Raw genomic sequence first — 13,036 nt, 5'->3', positions numbered from 1 at the left:
TATCTGCATTAACATAAATGTTTAATTGTTAAATAATAAAATGTTTTTTTCCATGAACGACCGAAAATCGTTTTGTGTAAACATTGATCTTTGAACCTCCTGTTTCTTCAATGCCTATCATCTGAGGCCTGACAAGAGAAGGGACTTAGAACCACTCCCAGCCTTCAAGGAGCTTGCAATTACGCTGAAGGGTGAAGACACTCTCCCCTCAGAAGGAAGGCGGGAAAATCTTAAAAGAAATCTATCTGTTCCTTGAAGGCCAGCTCTGTGTGTTCAGTGGTCTCTCCCAAGTCCCTAGCACATGCCTTGCCCACAGTGGGGTCTCAACAGGTATTTGCTAGAGTCTATCAAATTAAGAGAAACACGAAACAGGCCCGGTGCAGTGGCTCACACCTGGAATCCTAGCACTTTGAGAGGCCGAGGCGGGTGGACTGCTTGAGCTCAGGAGTTTGAGACTAGCCTGGGCAACATGGTGAAACCCCATCTCTACAAAAAATTACAAAAATTATTTGGGCGTGGTGACTCATGCCTGTAGTCCCTGCCACTTAGTGGGCTGAGGTGGGAGGATTGCTTGAGCCCGGGAAGCGGAGGTTGCAGCCAGCTCTGATCGTGCCACTGCACTTCAGCCTGGGTGACAGAGTGAGACTTTGTCTCCAAAAAAAAAGAAAAAAAAAAAAAAAAAGAGAGAGAGAGAGAAATACTAAATAAGCAGCACAAACCAATGGGGTACTAGTCCAGGGCTCCCAACTTGAGGTTTGTGGATGGAATTCAGAGGGTCCATAAACCTGCCTCATTTTCTCTGATTGCTAACTAAAATTTAGCATTTCCTTCTATTATAAATGGAGGCAAAAAATCACAGTAGTATTTGCAATATCTGTGATTTTTGTCACCAATATAAATCACGATATTTTCATATCTCATTACAATCATAGCAGACATCTCATTATATTGTACGTGTGCATCACTAATTGGAACTACATAGTTATTAGACTCACCACTAAATCTTGTTATTTGATGCATTAGTAAAGATTCACATATTACTATGACACAAATTTGGTGAGTTTTTTTATATTTTGATAACCATATTTTAGTATAATTGGTTTCCTTTGTAATTCTATGCACTTTATTTTTTGCATAGATAAATAATTTAAACAATATTACAAAGAACAATCAATCAAATCTAGTATAGAATATTTCATAGCCTAAATAACCTTTTCCCAAAACTGAATGGACCAAAAATAAAAAGTGCTAATGGTTAAATATTGTTTTGGAGTTAGAAAGACTTATATATATAAAAAAGGAAATATGTGAGTTTTGGGCCTTAATTTAAACAAACAAACTGCCAAAGGGAATCTTTAAGGCAATAGGGAAAATTTGAATGTAATTAGTATGATGATACTTAAGCTATAGTTGTCTAATATGAAGATTACTAAGTAGAAGAAGTTATATAATATGTTTACTAGCAGATTTATAATTGTAAACATATTTACCTATAGGTTGAGATAAACGTCTGACACCAAGAAGATCTCAGTTTAAATAAAATAAGGGCATGCAATAATACTTAAAAAAAAAAGTAAGTTATATTGAGAACAAGTTGTTATTCAGTTTGAGTTGAACAGAAGATCAATATTAGTAGACATATTTAGGTTTGTTGCCCAGAAAGCTAATGTAATCACCCATTAATAAACATATCTTCTCCAAAAAAAAAAAAAAAAAAAGGATATTGTTCTCAGAAGGTCATAGACTCTGCCAGATGCCAAAAGGGTACATGGTACCAAAAAGAGGTCAGGATCCAGTGTGGGGTTAATTCAGTGGGTAACTGACTGGGTCTAAGAAGAAACAGACTGAACCAAGGACAAGCCCACTGTCACCACCTTTTAGGAGGGAAACACTAACTTACCATCGGAAAGAACGGTGAATTCACTGGCTAACATTTGTGTGCAGAAATCCCCTGACAACCGCAGGATTCAATGTTCCTAAAAACATATGCTCATTGGCAAGATCGAGGTCTCAGAGGAAATTTAGTGTTGAGCACTAAGTGATCTCACATCTGCTGGGTTCAAAGCATGGACTCTGGAGCCAGACAGACTCTCTCTGTTTGTATCCAAGCTCCACCAGTTAGGACCTGTGTGAATTTGGATGAGTTATTTCCCCTCGATGTATCTCAGTTTCCTTGTCTGTAAAACAGGAACCAAAGAGCCTAGTTGTGGCTGGCAGAATAATGTCCCTTCAGAGATGTCTGTGTCCTAATTCCTGGAACCTATGAATATGTTAGATTCTACAGCAAAAGGGAATCAAAGTTGCAGATGGAATCAATGTTGACCTTAAAACCAGGAGGTTGTGCAGGTAGAACCAATGTAATCAAAAGGGTCCTTAAGTGTGGAAGAGGGAGGAAGAAGAGAATCAGAGAGAGATTTAAAGATGTTATGCTAGTAGCTCTGAATATGGAGAAAGAGGCCACAAGCCAAGGACTGCAGGTGGTCTCTAGAATTTGGAAGAGGCAAAGGTTCTCCCCAGAGCCTCCAGAAATAATGGAGCCCTGTCAATCCCATGTCAATGCTGTGTCAAGGCACAGCACAGAATGAGTGAGTAAATGAATGCTATAGCTGTGTGCATAGCTCCATAGACCTAGAAAATCAACTGCATTCTTGCTAAGAGGCATATACACATCCATATATCTGGATCACACGTTTGCAGTCTTTCTCATCAAATCATGGACCAATGGAGCTGCACATCCCAGGCCAATAGAGCTCTATAGCCCATTTCTTTCAAGAGAAGAGTAGCTCCCTGTGAACTTTCATTGGACACCTGAGCTCTTGACTCACAATAATTGGTCACAAGAAGGTCTCTGTGCAAATCAGATATGGTGGGACTCAAAATGTCTGTGGTCACAGATCCAAATGCACTACTCCGTTATTTAGAAGGCCCTCAATACCCACCTAACTAACCCTATGCCAGGGTCTAATCAAAGAACCGGGTACTGCATTGAAAGTTGGGATTTGGACTGGTCTATTGGAAAAGAAGGGTTTTCAGATAGAGGCTTCACTCTGTATTTCAGCTTCATCAGCTATGGGCCGGAAAATGGTTATAGTGTCCTGGAGACTAATGAACGTGGATTTGAATCTCTGCTTCTCCTTTATTAGCTGTGTGACCTTAGCTAAGTGATATCACTTCTATGATCCTCGGTGGCATTTATATAATCGGAATAACAATAATGATATCTACCTTGTAGATTTGTTGTGAAAATTAAATGAGATGATAGAAATAAATATTTCATCTAGTGCCTGGCATAGAGCAAATGTAATAAAATTTATCTATTACTACTACTGCTGCTGCTACTGCTACCACTATCTTCTGATCTTGGAAGAGTCACTTAATTCCTCCAATTCTCAGTAGACTCTTCTCTAAAAAGAAATAACAATGTCCTAGATCCACAGAAAGTCTGGTGCTTCTCTCCCTTATTTTCTTTAGTTCTCTGCTCAGATACCACTTTTGCAAAGAGACCTTCCCTGACCAGTGTCCCCCTCCCACATAAAATAGTCCACACTCTCTCCATCTCATTACTCAGCTTGGTTTTTCCTCCTAGGACATATCCGCCTGATTTGTACTTACCTGTTTAATGTCTGTCTTGTCTTCCTTGTCAGAAAGTCAGCCCCAAGAGAGAAGAGGCTTTGTCCATTGTGTTCAATGCTTATTCCTGGGGCCCAGAACAATGTCTGGCATATAAAGACACTCAATGAATATTTCTTGTGGAATGAATGAATGAATGAATGAAATTAGGTAACTTGGGACCATAACTATCCAGTCCCTGAATTGCTGTTCAATAGATATTAGCTTCCTTCCTTCCCTCCTTCCTTCCTTCCTTCCTTCCATCCTTCCAAGGCCAGAAAAAAGAACAATAAGTGAGAGAAAAACGCCTATCGGCCTCTTTTTTCACTGCTTCTCCTCCAAGCATCATGCAAACAATCAAAACAAAAACGCAGCAGCAGGTGCCAAGAAGTCAGGTGCATCCTTCATCCCCAGTCAGTCTTTCCTGGCTCTGAAATGTTTGCAGGAGCAAGGTGCCCCCGAGGCTCACTGCTTTAAATGAGTCCAGGCAGGATTTAGACAGCTGCTCTGTAACCCCAATAAACGATGTCTGTCTAACTTTACGTAGGGGCACTGAGGGTTAGGGTTGTATGGCTCTTGGGGTCTCTGAAGTAGAAAGTCAATGGGTTTGATGTATGGCCCCATTTATGGCACCTGAAACAGAACATCCATTACCAGGTCGGCTACCATCAAACCTCTCCTAATATAACAATACAAACCATCTCTGAGCCTTGAAAACCTCTTTACAAAGCCAGTGGTCAAAGAGTAGAACCGTCTTTTTCAACAGCAATCAGTGAAGATGATCATGTCACTCTCCTGTGGCCAACCCTCCCCTGGCTTCTGATCACACTAGGAATGAAGTGCAAACTCTTCTCCCAGGATCTCACCAGGTCAGCACAGCCTGGCCTCACGTGTCTCTTCACCGTCTCAGACCATTCTCCTGTCTTGCTCCACTCCAACTGCATTCATCTCTGTGTTCCCAGGCACGTGCCACCACACCTGGCTAATTTTTTTTTTTTTTTTTCTTGGTGGAAACAGATTCTCAACATGCTGCTCAGGCTGATCTCAAATTCCTGGTCTCAAGTGATCCTCCTGCCTCAGCCTCCCAAAGTGCAAGGATTAAAGGCGTGAGCCACTGTGCCCAGCTGCATTTTATTTTATTTTATTTTATTTTATTTTATTTTATTATTATTTTTGAGATGGAGTTTCACTCTTGTTGCCCATGCTGTGGTACAATCTCGGCTCACCACAACCTCCACCTCCCGAGTTCAAGTGATTCTCCTGCCTCAGCCTCCTGAGTAGCTGGGATTACAGGCATGCGCCACCACGCCCGGCTAATTTTTTATTTTTAATGAGACAGGGTTTCTCCATGTTGGTCAGGCTGGTCTCAAACTTCCAACCTCAGGTGATCTGCCCACCTCGGCCTCCCAAAATGCTGAGATTATAGGCATGAGCCACCATGCCCAGCCTGCATTTCATTTTTCTAAGACAAAAATATTCTGGAGATGGATGGTGGTGATGGTTGCCCAACAATATGAATGCACTTAATACCACTGAACTGTACGCTTAAAAGTGGTTCCAATGGTAAATATTATATTATTTGTGTTTTGCCACAATAAAAATGTGTTTTAAAAAAGGAAGAAATTCTGAAACATGTTACAACATGGATGAAACTTAAAGATATTATGCTGAGTGAAATAAGCCAGTTACAAAAAGACAAATATCATATGATTCCACTTATATGAGGTATCTAGAGCAGCTGAATTCATAGAGAAAGAGAATAGAACAGTGGTTGCCCAGGGATGGGGAAATGGAGGCATGGGGAACTGGTGTTTAATAAGGACAGAGTTTCAGTTTGAGATGATGAGAAGGTTCTGAAGATGGATGGTGGTGATGGTTGCCCAACAATGTGAATGTACTTAATGCCACTTAATTGTACACTTAAAATTGTACACTTAAAAATGGTTAAAATGGGCCTGGTGCAGTGGCTCATGCCTGTAATGCCAGCACTCTGGGAGGCCGAGGTGGACAGATCATGAGGTCAGGAGATTGTGACCATCCTGGTCAACATGCTGAAACCCCGTCTCTACTAAAAATACAAAAATTAGCTTGGCATGGTGGCGCATGCCTGTAATCCAAGCTACTCAGGAGGCTGAGGCAGGAGAATTGCTTGAAACCGGGAGGTGGAGTTTGCAGTGAGTCAAGATGGCACCACTGCACTCCAGCCTGGCAACAGAGTGAGACTCCATCTCAAAAAAAAAAAAAAAAAAAAAAAAAAAAAAGGTTAAAATGGTAAGTTTTATATTACCCTATATTTTTATCACGATTAAAAAAAAAAAATCACACTATCCCAGGCTGGACACAGTGGCTCATGCCTGTAATCCCAGCACTTTGGGAGGTTTGGGAGGTCAAGACAGATGGGTCATTTAAGGCCAGGAGTTCAAGACCAGCCTGACCAACATAACAAAACCCCATCTCTACTAAAAATCTTTTAAAAAGCTAGTCAGATGTGGTGGTGCACACCTGTAGTCCCAGCTATTCAGGAGGATGAAGCACGAGAATTGCTTGAACCTAGGAGGCAGAGGTTACAGTGAGCTGAGATTGTACCACTGCACTCCAACCTGGACAACACAGCGAGAGACTCTGTCTCAAAAAAAAAATTTTTTAATCATGCTACCTAGCCCGGGCAACACAGTGAGACCTGTCTCTACAGAAAAATAAAACAATTCGCTAAATGTATGCTACTCTCAGCTACTCAGGAGTTTGAAGTGAGAGGATTGCTGGAGCATGGGAGGCAGAGGTGGCAGTGAGCCAAGTACCTCTGCACTCCAGCCTGGGCGACAGAGTGAGATCCTACCTCAAAAATAAAAATCGCAGTACAAAAACAATTTTAAGAGGAGGGGTGTAGAGTATTTTATCCAAAGGCATGAGATAAACTAGCTCATTGATCCATTTTCTTTCTTTGTCCTGGGCGATCTCTGAGCCTCACCTAGTAAGAGTTAATATTTATGCCAGGCACCGTTATAAGCACTTCGCCAGTGCTTCCTTCATTTAATCCTCTCTACCGTCCTACAAGATGGGGAACCTAATCATCTCCATTTAAAGGATGAGAAAACAGAGGCCCAGAGAGGTTTCGTGACTTAACCTACAAAGTCTGACTCCAGAGTCTAGGCAATTTTCCAGACCACTTTTCCCACAAGACTTGACCTCACCCTTTGATATTCAAAATAGGCTCCTCAGATCTACATAAAATATTCTAAATTATCAGGAATGTATAAGTCAGGTTAAGGAGAATAAACTTTTTTTTCTGTATTCACCCCATCTTTGTTGAAAAAGTGCTGTTACTGGCTTCAAGGCCTGCAGGCTACATTGCTTAACACAGGTGTACTAAGTTAAAGTTCAGCAAACTTCTGTAAAACTCCATAAAAATTAATCTTTGAGGCTTTAGGGGCAGATGGCGTATGTTGCAACTACTTGACTCTGCCGTTGTAGCACAGAAGCAGTCATAGACGAGAAGTAAATGAATGGCCTTGACTGTGTGCCAATAAAACTTTATTTACAACAACAGGCACTGGGTTTGGTGGCTCCTAAAAGGGTTAAACACAGAATTGCCATATGACCCGGCAACTCCACTCTTAGGCATGGGCCGAAAATAATTACAAATAGGAGTTCAAACAAAAACTCGTACACAAATGTTCACAGCAGCCCTATTTATAGTAGCTAAAAGGTGGAGACAATCCAAAGATCAATCAACTGAAAAATGGATGCACAAAATGTGGCATATGCATCCAATGGAATAGTATTCAGCCATGAATAGGAAGTATGGACGCATACTGCCAGGTGGATAAACCTGGGGAACAATATGCTAAATGAAAGAAGCAGACACAAAAGGCAACGTAGGCCGGGCATGGTGGCTCACGCCTGTGATCCCAGCACTTTGGGAGGTTGAGTCGGGTGGATCACCTGAGGTCAGGAGTTCAAGACCAGCCTGACCAACATGGCAAAACCCTGCCTCTACTAAAAATACAAAAATTAGCTAGGTGTGGTGGCGCATGCCTGTAATCCCCACTACTGGGGAGGCTAAGGCAGGAGAATCACTTAACCCAGGAGGCAGAGGTTGCAGTGAGCCGAGATCGCACCACTGCACTCCAGCCTGGGCGACGGAGCGAGACTCCGTCTCAAAAAATAAATAAATGAATAAAAGACCATGCAATGCATGACTCTCCATTGATATAAATTGTCCAGAATAGGCAAATCCACAGACACAGAAGGTAGCTTGGTGGTTGCCGAGGACTGAGGAGAAGAAAATTGAGAACAACTGCTCAACAGTTATGGGCTTTCTTTTTGGAGTGATGAAAATGTTCTGGAACTAAGTAGATGTGATGGTTACAGAATATTGGAAATGTGGCCAGGCATGGTGGCGCACACCTACAATCCCAGCATTTTGGGAGGCCGAAGCAGGTGGATTGCTTGAGCCCAGGAGTTCAAGACCAGCCTGGGCCACATGGTAAAACCCTGACTCTACAAAATACTCTACTAAAAGGTGGAGACAATCCACCTTTGTTCAAAATAAAATAAAATAAAATATAAATAAATAATACAAAAATTAGCTGGGAGTGGTGACACATGCCTACAGGCCCAGCTACTCAGGAGGCTAAGGTGGGAGGATCGCTTGAGCCCAGGATGTCGAGGCTGTAGTGAGCCGAGATCACATTACTGCATTCCAATCTGGGTGACAGAGTGAAATTGTCTCAAAAAAAAAAAAAAGTGAATGTCCTAAATGCCACTGAATTGTATGTTTTTAAATGGTTAACTTTACGTTGTGTGAATTTTCTCTCAATTTTAAAAAATGTTTTAAAAAAACAGGTGGCTGATTGCTTTTGGCACACAGACCAAAGTTTGTTGCCCCCTATTCTAAGCCAAACAGCCAAGAAGGGGAGAAACAGAAGCATACTATGACCTATATGTAAAATACTCAAAGCCATTCATTTACCAGTGCTTGGGGAAGAAGCGCGTATCGTATGCAGTCTTATACCTCCCTGAAATTAACATTAGGCACCACCCTTGGACCTGAGAAGATAGGAAAGCTCCTAGGACTCAGTGCCCACACTGAAGCCTGAATCAGGGAGGAGAGGGCATTTCATTTACAGCACATGCTATAGCTTGAGGTGAGGTGGCACAGTCTCTCTGCAAAACCAAAACAAGTTTAATACGATCAGACTGCAGAAGGAGATGGAGTGAGGAGAGATAAAGCCAGATGAGGAAATAAGGGTCATGGCATTAAGACATGATAAGAAATCTGGATTTTATCCTGAGCGCAATGGAAAGCCTATCAAGGTTTTTCAGCAAAGGAGGTGGAAAGCCAGACTTGCTTTTTAGAAACATGATTCTCAGTGTATCCAGATAATGGATTGGGAGAGAGAGATGCTAGAAACCAGGAGAGGTTTTGCAGAAAATCTTGAGTGGCTTACGGTGCACAAATAAAGCTTCAAGACAACTCAGGAAAGTTGGCCTAAGGCAGGAGGCTCGCTTGAACCCAGAAGTCTGAGGCAGCAGTGAGCCATGATAGTACCAGTGCACTCCAGTCTGGATGTCAGAGCAAGACGCTGCCTCTAAAAAAACTTTAAAAATTAAAAATTAAAAAAGTTGGCCTATTGAAGGTTTTCCACCTCTGACAGACTCCTCTTTCAAACAGGAGAATAAAGAAACTTCTTTATTTTTCCAAAAAAAAAAAAAAAAAAAATCCAATAAGGACCTCATAAGGGGTCCAGCTGCCAAGCATAGGAGTTGAGCAGAGCAAAAATGACAGGGAAATAAAACATAAAATGAGAATCTATTTCACACTTTTAACTGAGGCCAATAGATAGAAAAGAGCTTGCAGTTTTCCATGAATAACAACTGATGCAGGCAATAATGCTAATTATTATTATTACGTATGTTAATAATGATATTCAATTGAACTGCTTAAACAGAGGATGCCTTGGAGGGCAAAGATAGTCTAAGGAATTCCATTATGAAAATTTCATTTTCAGCCCATAGCCTCCTTAATATCACTAATTAATATTCTTTCCCTAAACAAATGCGGGTGGAGGAGGTTGGCAGAGTACAGAAGTAGCACTTATCACAGGAAACGGTAGAGAATAAACAGGATAAAAGGACTGAGGTCACATTTGTGATTATTATCATAATAAAATGCTTCTGAGGAATGACTTGGCAAAACTTACCTGCACCATATGCCTGGCAGATTAGCAGCTTCAAAACAATCGCAAAATTAAAACAAGTCTTAGGTTCAGTTGCTGAGTTTAAACATTAGGAAAACACTTATTTTCCTCCAGTAACCAACACATGGCAGGTTTTTGTATTCTGGGTTTTGGGGATTTGGTTTTGGTTTTGTTTTTTCATTAGCTTGGTTTTGATTGTATGTTTGCTTTACATGCTGGCATTTAATTCTGTAACCAGGTTTCCTCTGTCTCGTTCACAATCTTTTTCAAATATACACCTGAGAGCAGCGGATTCCTGGTGCCGCTGAGGCAGTGACTCACAGGAGTTAAAAGTGTGAGCTCTAGAGTCTGTGGAATGTGTTCAACTTCTGATTCTGCTCTTTAACCAGCTATGGGCTTAATCGCTCCATGCTTCCATTTCCTCATCTATAAAATGGGTATGACAGGACCATCTAACCTTGTAGAATTTTAAAGGATAATTGTGCTGAGACAATTTAGCCTGGCACTTGACATACATTTCAGTAAGTGGTAGTTATTATGGAATTATTATGCTGCATCCCTTCCCCTGCCCACATTGACAAATAACCCACACTAAATCAGATCCTACACCTAGACCACTGGCTTTCAACAAATGTGTTTTTTGTATATGAAAGAATACATGATCCTGGCAACTATTCTGGTCACTTCAAATCCTCACCCAGCTTTTGGAACCATCTTACTTTCACTAGTGTAAATGATAAGTGGGTGGTCCTGTGTGTCAATCATGTAAGTCCCATGTCACAGAGAGAGAGAGAGAGAGAGAGAGAGGGAGAGAGAGAGAGATTAAATCTCTGGAAAGGGACAAAGATGGAACAGAGCCTCAGACCATTAACCTGGAGAGCAGGGGTCAGAGGGAAGGGAAAATGTCAATCATTTCTTAAGTGTGCTCTGGGAAGAAAGTTTAAAATATAGATAGTAAAGGATTCTTCGGGGCTTTAGGGCAACCGTAAATGTTGCCATTCATTACTAATAATAACCATTATAATAACCACCACCCATCATGTGTTTACTATGTGCCAGGTATTTCTTTGGCTTAGTGCTTTAAATACATTATCTCATTTAATCCTCATGACAGTACTATCAGGTCTAGATTTATTATATTCTCTATCTTATTTTAAGGAAATTGGAAGCCTAGAGATGATGAGTAATTTTCCCAGATTATCCGCCTGGGTGTCTGGTTCTAAAAACCCAAGTATTTAACCACTATGCTATATCACTTCTCAAGTAAATAGAGACCTTTAGACAAACATCGTGAGAGTATCACCTATATTAGTTTCCTAGGACTTCTATAAAAACAAAGACCACAAATTAGGTGACTTGAACAACAGAAATGTATTGTTTCACAGTTCTAGAGGCTAGGAGTCTGAGATCAAAGTGCTGGCAGGGTAGGTTCCTTTTTTTTTTTTTTTTTTTTTTTTTTTTTTTTGAGATGGAGTCTCATTCTGTCACCCAGGCTGGAGTGCAATGGTGTGATCTCACTGCAACCTCCACCTCCCAGGTTCAAGTGATTCTCCTGCCTCAGCCTCCCAAGTAGCTGGGATTACAGGTGCGTGCCACCACGCCCTGCTAATTTTGTATTTTTAGTAGAGACATGGTTTCACCATGTTGGCCAGGCTGGTCTTGAGCTGACCTCAGGTCATCCGCCCGCCTTGGCCTCCCAAAGTGCTGAGATTACAGGCGCGAGCCACAGCGCCCGGCCGGATAGTTTCCTTCTGTGGGCTGTGAGAAAGAATCCGTCCTGTGCCTCTCTCATAGCTTTGGTGGTTTGTTGGCAATTTGGGGCATTTCTTGGCTTCTAGACCTCTGCCTTAATCTCCATGTGGAGTTCTTTTGTGTGCGTCTGTCTCCAAATTCCCTCTTTTAATGAAGACAACAATCATATTGAATTAGGGCCCTAGCCTACTCCAGTACAACCTCATCTTCACTAATTATATCCCCAAGAAACCTATTTTCAAAGAAGGTCACATTCTGAGGTACTGGGGGATAGAATTTCAACATACAAATTTGGGTAGATATAATTCAACCCATAACCTCACTCATAACCATTTGTCTCTGCTCATTATTCCTTCATCTTCCAACCCAGGGGCACAGGGGAGGGGGCAGGGAGGAGCCCAGGGTCTCCACACACGCACTTGCTGCAAGACATAACTCTTCATTTCAAACCCCACAGTGCCATTTGTCCTACATGAGAGAGGAGAATTGAAAAGGGATACAGTGCAAAAGATGTCAAACCCAAGATAAATGTTTCCTCAGATGCAATGACTTCCAGAGATTTGGAGTCGTAAGTTTTTGAAAAATGGACACATGAGGAACAAAGGTTGAGTTTTCTGAAATCATTGATAACCCCCAAGACAACACCCAGCTTTCTCCCATGATTATAAATGGGGGGATTTGAAATGGAACTTCTATTGTGTGGCTTTCAAAGCCCACGATGGCCCAGGAGTAGTGAATCATTTCTAAGGTAAAGCACTTCCTCTGAACTCAGGGGAAGCAGAAGTAGGCAGATAAGAAATGGTAATGCAGGAGGCAGATTTATGAACAACCTGAAATGTGAACATTGTTTTTTTATATTCCATAAGATGGACCAGTCCTGTGGCCCATGTGGGAGTATAAGATTAAACACCAAAAATAAAATGTCTTAGCATTTCCCAAATTCACACAGGCAATGTCACATAGGCCCCTCCCCAGTAAACAATAGACATGATGTAAAATGCAGATTCTTTTGTCTGGCAATGAACATAAGCAGATGAACATTTGTTCATTCTTTCAACAATTGCTTCCTGAGTGACTGTCATATGCTGGGCTCTGCCCCAGGTGCTGAAAATAAATATCTCGAGTAGGGTTTACAGATTAGGTGGATACCAAACTCTGAATAATTAAATCATAGCTCTACAAAGGAATTCAGGGCAGTCATTTATGCAGACAGAAGAATGGAAAGGGAGATAGAGGAAAGTGCATCTTGTGTATTTCTATCAGGTGTTATCTAATGAATTCCTCACAGCATCCTTTCAAGATGGTGTCTTTCCTGCAAACCATTATTATTAATCTCATTGTTACCATTCTGTGGCAACCCTCAGTGACTGAATTTCTCCTCTTTTGGTCTAGCATATATACCACTAGGAACTATCATTTTGCTTTTGAGCTCCTCCTATCTAGCTGAAGACAAAGTTATTCAAGGAAGAAGCTAG

The sequence above is a fragment of the Pan paniscus genome, chromosome 18 (genome assembly GCF_029289425.2).
Source record: "Pan paniscus chromosome 18, NHGRI_mPanPan1-v2.0_pri, whole genome shotgun sequence".
Taxonomy (NCBI): Eukaryota; Metazoa; Chordata; class Mammalia; order Primates; family Hominidae; genus Pan; species Pan paniscus.
The sequence above is the reverse complement of the archived record's forward strand: the minus strand, read 5'-3'. Positions refer to the sequence as shown.